We start from the raw sequence: 6826 nt of genomic DNA on the forward strand, positions 1-6826 counted from the left end.
GTAAAAAGTTTTGCTTTCTTAAACCAACCTACTGGAAGTACCAAATATTCCAAGATAATTTTGCACTTTTTACTATTTAAAAAAGTCTATTGATGTGTAAGATCTCTGAAACCGACATCACTTCTGTTACAAGATCTATAAACGACTGATAAAACAAGACTTGATGTGGCACAATCTGATGTGTCCTGTTTGAGTTTACGTCTCAGGAGGAAACTTGTGAAAGTTACTTTTCCTCTTTAAAAAATAGAAAAAAGAAATACTTGATTCAGTGTGGTTCTGTGTTTTTTTTTTAAAGTGTTCTACATATCATTGCTTCTTTCGGATATATTGGGATGGACAGCATTGACTGCAGATAGAAAATAGCACTGGTGCAGTGCTATACAGTGGCTGCTAAAAGTTTTTTATATGTTTTGAGACACATACATGTCTCTTTTCTGTATTTACAACATATACAACAGATGAGCCAAACTGGACATTGGCTCTAACAAAAGAAATTGTGTAAGATGGAGAACAGGAGAGAAGATGTTAGCAGACTGCTTCACCCCCAAAGCCAAACAGGGAAGGTAAGACACTTATTCCGGGTAAAAGCAACCAACATGGCTACCATTTCATACTTCAACACCATGCAATTCCATCTGTACTGCAACTAATGGGTACCAACTTCGTCATACAACAAAACAATGACCCAAAACTCAAACATTCAAGCTCTGTATATGCAATTTAGAGAGCAAACTGGGCAGGCTGTTCCATGATAGATCCAGCTCACTGTCACCACACCTAAATCCTATTGAATTGCTGAATCCTATTGAAACAACTTTGGCAAGTTTTACAAGAGGCATAGCAAAGCATTTTAGATCAATGTTTGTAGAAACAAACTCTCCAGATGCCAAAAGTGTGTAAGGCTGTTATCCATGCCAAGGGACGTTTTTTGGTGAAAATAAAGTAGATCATCGGTAGGTTTATATATTTGTTTGGTCAAAGTAAATCTACAGATCGTTAATTAACCTAGTTGAATATGTACATAAGGAACATGCATGTGTCTCTGACAAATGATAAAAATGTTCGCAAATTTTTGCCACCAAGTGTTTTTTTTTTTTTTAATCTATAAAATTGTACAGGGTAAACTCCCAAGGGTGTGGTAGGGTGACAGTTGCATTCCTCCAAACAATTTTTTTGCGGGCTTCAATTTTTTTTTTCCATTCTATTTTCCTATAAACTTGGTCATGGACTAATTTACAACAAGATTTCGATTTCAAATTATTCATATCATCTAATGCATTTAAGGTTTTCATGAAGAATTTGGTGGCATGCCATTTTAGTAAGAGACCTCTGTGTTAAACATTGGATTTTGATTTCAATGTGTGTATTTTAATGTTGAGTTGTGTGTGTTGGCTACTACCTTGGCCAGCTCCCTATTGTAAAAGGGTTATTGAGCTCAATGGGACTTCCTACTAAAATCAATTTTAAAAATATATGATTGAGATTGGAATTTAAAGAAGAATTGAGTTCATTTTTTTCCCTTTTTGTTTCTTTTCTGTAAGCCAGAAGAGAAAAAAGGAAAAAGAAAGAAAAAGAGCCTAGTTTCAGATCTAATCTCCTCAGAGTTTGCTCACGTCTTCGAGACAATGAGTGAAATTTCCTGTGCACAACCTTCACGATTTGACCTGCAGCTGTCCATGAGCTGGGTAAACACCCTGATGATGTCTTATTTTCCACTCCAGGACTTGTGTAATGGACAGAGGGTTGAGATATATATATATATATATATATATATATATATATATATATATATATATATATATATATATATATATATATATACACACACACACACACACACACACACACACACACACACACACACACACACACACACGAGATGTAGCCAAGCTAACCCGTGCTTGTTCTGCACTGCCTTTAGGCACTAAAAGCCAATAATAATGCCATCAGCTCGCCTGACACTGAAATCCGACATACAGCCTGGAAGCAGAGGAAATCAGAAGCAAGTAAAAATACAGGATTTAAAAGATGCAACTGGGAAAGATTCCATTTACTTTTATGAAATATGTGGCATATTTCAAGGTGCCGTCCCTACATTGTTGTATAACATTGTTATATTAAGCACATTTCTATTAGACGTATATAGAGGTTGCATTTTTAACAGTGAACTGGGAAAAATGTAAAGTATAACAAAGTAATCTTGGGAAAACCTCAGCATGAATTATATTGCCAAAAGTTTAAGAACACCTGGTCATTAGAATGGTATGTGCTTTTTGATAATTCCCTCCACTCTTCTGGGAAGATGTTGCACTAGATTTCAAAGTGTGCTTGTGGACATTTGTGTTCATCAGCCACAAGGGTGTTAGAAAAATCAGGTACTGATGTACAGTAGGTGAGGTGAGGAGGCCTGGGGTGCAGTCCGTGTTCCAGTTCATCCCAAAGGTGGTCAGTAGGGATGAGATCAGAGATCAATAGCAGACCACTCAAGATCTTCCTCTGCAAACCATATCCTAATAAAGCTCATTTTGTGCACAGGGGTATTGCCATGCTGGAACTTGTTTGGGTTGCCAAGTTCAAGTGAAAGTAAACATTTATTATACTGCATCCAAAGACCTTCTATACAGTTGTGTACTTCCAGCTTTGTGGTAACAGTTTGGAGAAGAACCACGTGGCAGGAAAGGTCAGGTTTCCCAATACTTTTGTCTATATTATATGCAAAACTGTATGGACTGTTACCACAATCTTGAAGGCACACAATTATATATGATGTCAATAAATGGGCCAGAATGAATTTTCCCTTCACTTTAACTAGGAGACCCAAACCTGAAGATATGGTGTACATGAGTTGGAGTGAAAGATCTAGAGCTTTGACCTCAACACTACGAAACTCATTTGGGATGAAGTGGAATGCTGACTGCACCCCAGGCCTCCTTACCTCAGGTACTGGCTGAATAAAGATAAACGTCCCCAAGTGCACTATAAAATCAAGCAGAACATCTTCCCAGAAAAATTGTGGACCAGTCCAAAAATTGTGGTTATTATAACAGTAAATTGGGACTTAATGTGGAATCTTATGGTCATGTGTTCACACACTTTTATCCATATAATATACTATTATTATTATTATTATTATTATTATTACTATATTTATTAAGGTTTTCTTTTTATTGAACAATATAATTTCTTGTTCTTTAAAAAAAAAAAAAAAAAAACGATTACTTTCTCTTTGGAATAACGTGACGTTCGTAACGATAATGCTGAGTTTATAGACTTTGTTCCCACTGCACACATTTCCAACTGGCTGAACCCCTAACACGACCGGAAGCCTGTCTAATTTTCACTCGGCAAATCCCGACACTGCGAATAAAGCATCTGGGAAGATCTGTCAGCACCCCCGCTGCCACCTGAGGAAAGAACAAAAAAAGAAAATGGAGAAGATGAAAAAGAAGAATAATAAGAAGCCATCCGAGGCCTCGTCGACACATCAGGCTTAACAAGTGGTTTTTATCAAACGCAGCGCCGGTGCCTTTGTTATTCCTCTTTCACAAGTAAATTACACTTTTAAGATTTATTAAGACACGAAACAATTTTCAAATACTGGGTCCAAACCCTCGGTGGAAAAGCACTCATTACTTCCTAGCCCGAGGCGCTCTTCAGTTCTCGAGCTTACCCCATCACTCTCTCCCTCTCCCTTTCTTACAGGGCTAGCCTTGTCTAGTAATGTCATAGCTATTTGTTGAAAGCCAAAACTACGAATCCACTCCCAGCAGGTGTTTCCCAAACTCTGTTTAATAATTTAAAAACACAAAGCCGCATTAGCATGTGTAAAAAAAAGTAAAAGAAAAACCCGCGAAGCCTTTCCACACCGACGCTGCTTTTTTCTATATATAATAACAGACACGATTTTCACCCTATTTTGTTTTATTCATTGCTGTTTTACTGCACGCATGACTAAATGAAAGCATCACTTGTTCCCTTTAGTCAGATAAGCGAGTGTGTCAATGTGTCAAAACCTACCCCCCAAATACATATTTTTTTTTTTTTTGCCCTGCAGTATCTGTAAGGTCATGTATATTTCTGGTGCAATCCCTTTTTTTTCTCAAGCCTCCAGGAGCTTTAGAAGTCCACATCTTTTTTTAACGTGCCTCTACCAGCTTGCGAACATGTGCCGGTGAGTGATTAATAAATAATATTAGTTTTCCCATAACGCACACACACCAAAAAAAAAAAACATTTAAAAGACTCCATCACTGCAGATGTAAAGGAAATGATTCAAACCTGCCACAGCTGTTTGGTTGGATCTCGTTTCAGTGCTGCGTTTTTATTCTCAAAGTTGTATAGTTGGTGAGGTTTTTTTCATAAAACTCTTTGGAAGTGTTCAGGATGGATATTTCTCTGTAACATGGCAAAAACATCTTTGAGAAAGATAAAAAAAAAAAGCGGAGTGACAGACGTTTTAGAGGAAAGAAATAAAAAAAGATTGATCATTTATAAATGAGAGTGTGGTTCTTTAATAAATAAAAGAATGACCCACTATTGGGACATGCTGCTCGCTATGTCCTTGATCATTTTCCTAAAAAGCCGTAATCCTAAAGTGTTTAATTCCTTACTTTTTTTGCCTTCATTAAATATATGCAATTCTTTTCCCCATTAAGCAACGGTATACCATGCTACTTTATCTATTCGTTAGATTTTTTCATTTCCTGAACAATGATTCGTTGTTAAAGACCATTGACAGCTTCATATATTGCCCGTGTGGGCCCTTTTTAAGCCCAGGAGCGTATATACTTATTTTGTATTAGCATTTTTTTTTGTACACTTGGCATTTTATTTTGGCAATCATTCAAATGCAGTGTTTGTTTAGTCTGAAATCCACTTTTGGATCTGATTTAAGATGCAGATACAACAAAGTAAAAAATACAATGAGGGGCTATAGGGTAGGGAATAGATTGATAAGCATATCTAGTTCACTACATACTGTAGGATAAGTAATGACAAGTTGATGACAAGGGATGAGCAGAAGCCTATTTGTAATTTGTTCCTCTACAACCTGGTTTTTAATAGAGAGAGAGAGAGAGAGAGAGAGAGGGAGAGAGAGAAACATCTCAGGAATCAGATTTACAACAGCGAGGTGAAGGTCAGATTCACATGAGCAGGAAAACATCTGCAATCTGTAAGTCAAACCTATTCACGAATCCACAATACCATACGGAGGTTTTTTTTTCAACCTGTCAGAAATTGTGTGTGTGTGTGTGTGTGTGTTAGTAGAAGCCTGTTCAGTGGACTGTGGTGGGTTTAAAAACCTTTAACTCCGAGGTGTCGGTCTCCCATCCGCTCTCTCACCCCCGTCTCTTCTGTAATGGCCTCGAGTGTGAGACGAGCTCAGGGAATGACAGCAGGACTACAGAGGGTGAAAAAAAATCACGTCTGGCACGAAGCAAGAGAAGCTTTTGTTTAAATTAAAGATATATGTGAATTCTCAAATCTGATTGGTCAGAAAGTGTTTTTTTTTCTTTGATAACAGAAGTTTAGATAATAGTTTGGGTTGAAATCAAAATCCAAAGTTTATTTGAAAATGTTTTTTCAAATATCTTGTCATTTCTATAGTATAGTATAGTACTGTATAGTATAGTAGTGTAGTGTAGTGTAGTGGGATAAAATATTCTATTGTATAGTGTAGGGTAATGTGTAGGGTGATGTAGTGTACAGTAGTGTAATATATTGTGTTACAGTGTAATGCAATATGGGATAATGTAGTGTGGTACAGTGTAATATGGTATTGTGTTGTATAGTTTGGTACTATATTCTGGTGTAGTTCAATGTGTTACAGTGTAGTGTAGTATAAAATTGTGTACATTTTGTGTAGTATAATGCAGTATATTGTACAGTGTAGTCTGGTACAGGGTTGTGCGGTATTGTGTAGTGCAGTTTGGTACCAAATTTTGGTGAAATAATGAAGTGTGGTGTACTGTACTGTGTAGTGTGGTAAAGTATAGAGTCTTGTTGTATAGTTTAGTGTGGTTTAGTATAATACGGTTCTGTGCATGTAGTGTGGTATTGTGTAGTGCGGTATTGTGTAGTGAAGTTTGGTACAATATTGTGGTGAAGTACAGTGTGGTACAATGTAGTGTTGTGTAATAATGTCCTGTACTAATCTTTATGTCTTAGCAACTACAAAAAACTTTTATTTATTACTCTATTATTATTATTATTATTATTATTATTATTATTATTATTATTACTGTAGCTACAACCTCAATTGTGTCAAATTTGCTCTCATAGAAAAATAATCAAAAGCTTTTGACCAATCAAAATTAAAGAATTCAACTTGTCTTTGTAGAATTATTGTTATTATTTGTATTATTATTATTATTATTATTACCGTTGCTGTTGCTGTACAATAGACTATAGTCTTTTTCAGAGTTTCTGGTGTGCTAATTAGCACTACCGTCGCTCTTCTGACAGGTGCAGCCCGTCTGCCGGCTCCAACTCTCCCAAACACACACACACACAAGCTAAACGTGTTGATTTCGTCCCCCATCTGTTATTATATAATCACTGCCAATGTCTGTGTGATGAAGATGGAGAAGAAGAAGAAAGAGAGAGAAAGAGACAAAAGAAGAGAGAAGGAAGGGAAACTCAACAGAAGTGAGTATTAGGGCACGTCAACGTGGCTGGAGGCGGCTGAGAGTAATTGAGGCCTTGGTTGAAGTCGTTAGCCGTAATTCTTGGCTCTGATATGTTTTCAGCCCGAGCCGCATGCCCTTGAAAAAGCTCCGGAAAGTAAATTCCATGTGGAGTCTCATTCTTTACAATGATAGCACTG

General features: G+C 36.8%; 1 long non-coding RNA gene across 1 annotated transcript; it reads right to left on the reverse strand.

Moving 5' to 3' along the window:
• Positions 1-3235: 3235 nt before the first annotated feature.
• On the reverse strand, positions 3236-6563 carry LOC124393584. Its single transcript, XR_006927343.1, has 3 exons — positions 6383-6563; positions 5304-5401; positions 3236-3404 (listed from the first exon to the last, which is right to left on the reverse strand). It is a non-coding gene; the product is annotated as an uncharacterized LOC124393584 (long non-coding RNA).
• Between the last annotated feature and the right edge of the window lie 263 nt (positions 6564-6826).

This window comes from Silurus meridionalis, chromosome 1, assembly GCF_014805685.1.
Source record: "Silurus meridionalis isolate SWU-2019-XX chromosome 1, ASM1480568v1, whole genome shotgun sequence".
Taxonomy (NCBI): domain Eukaryota; kingdom Metazoa; phylum Chordata; class Actinopteri; order Siluriformes; family Siluridae; genus Silurus; species Silurus meridionalis.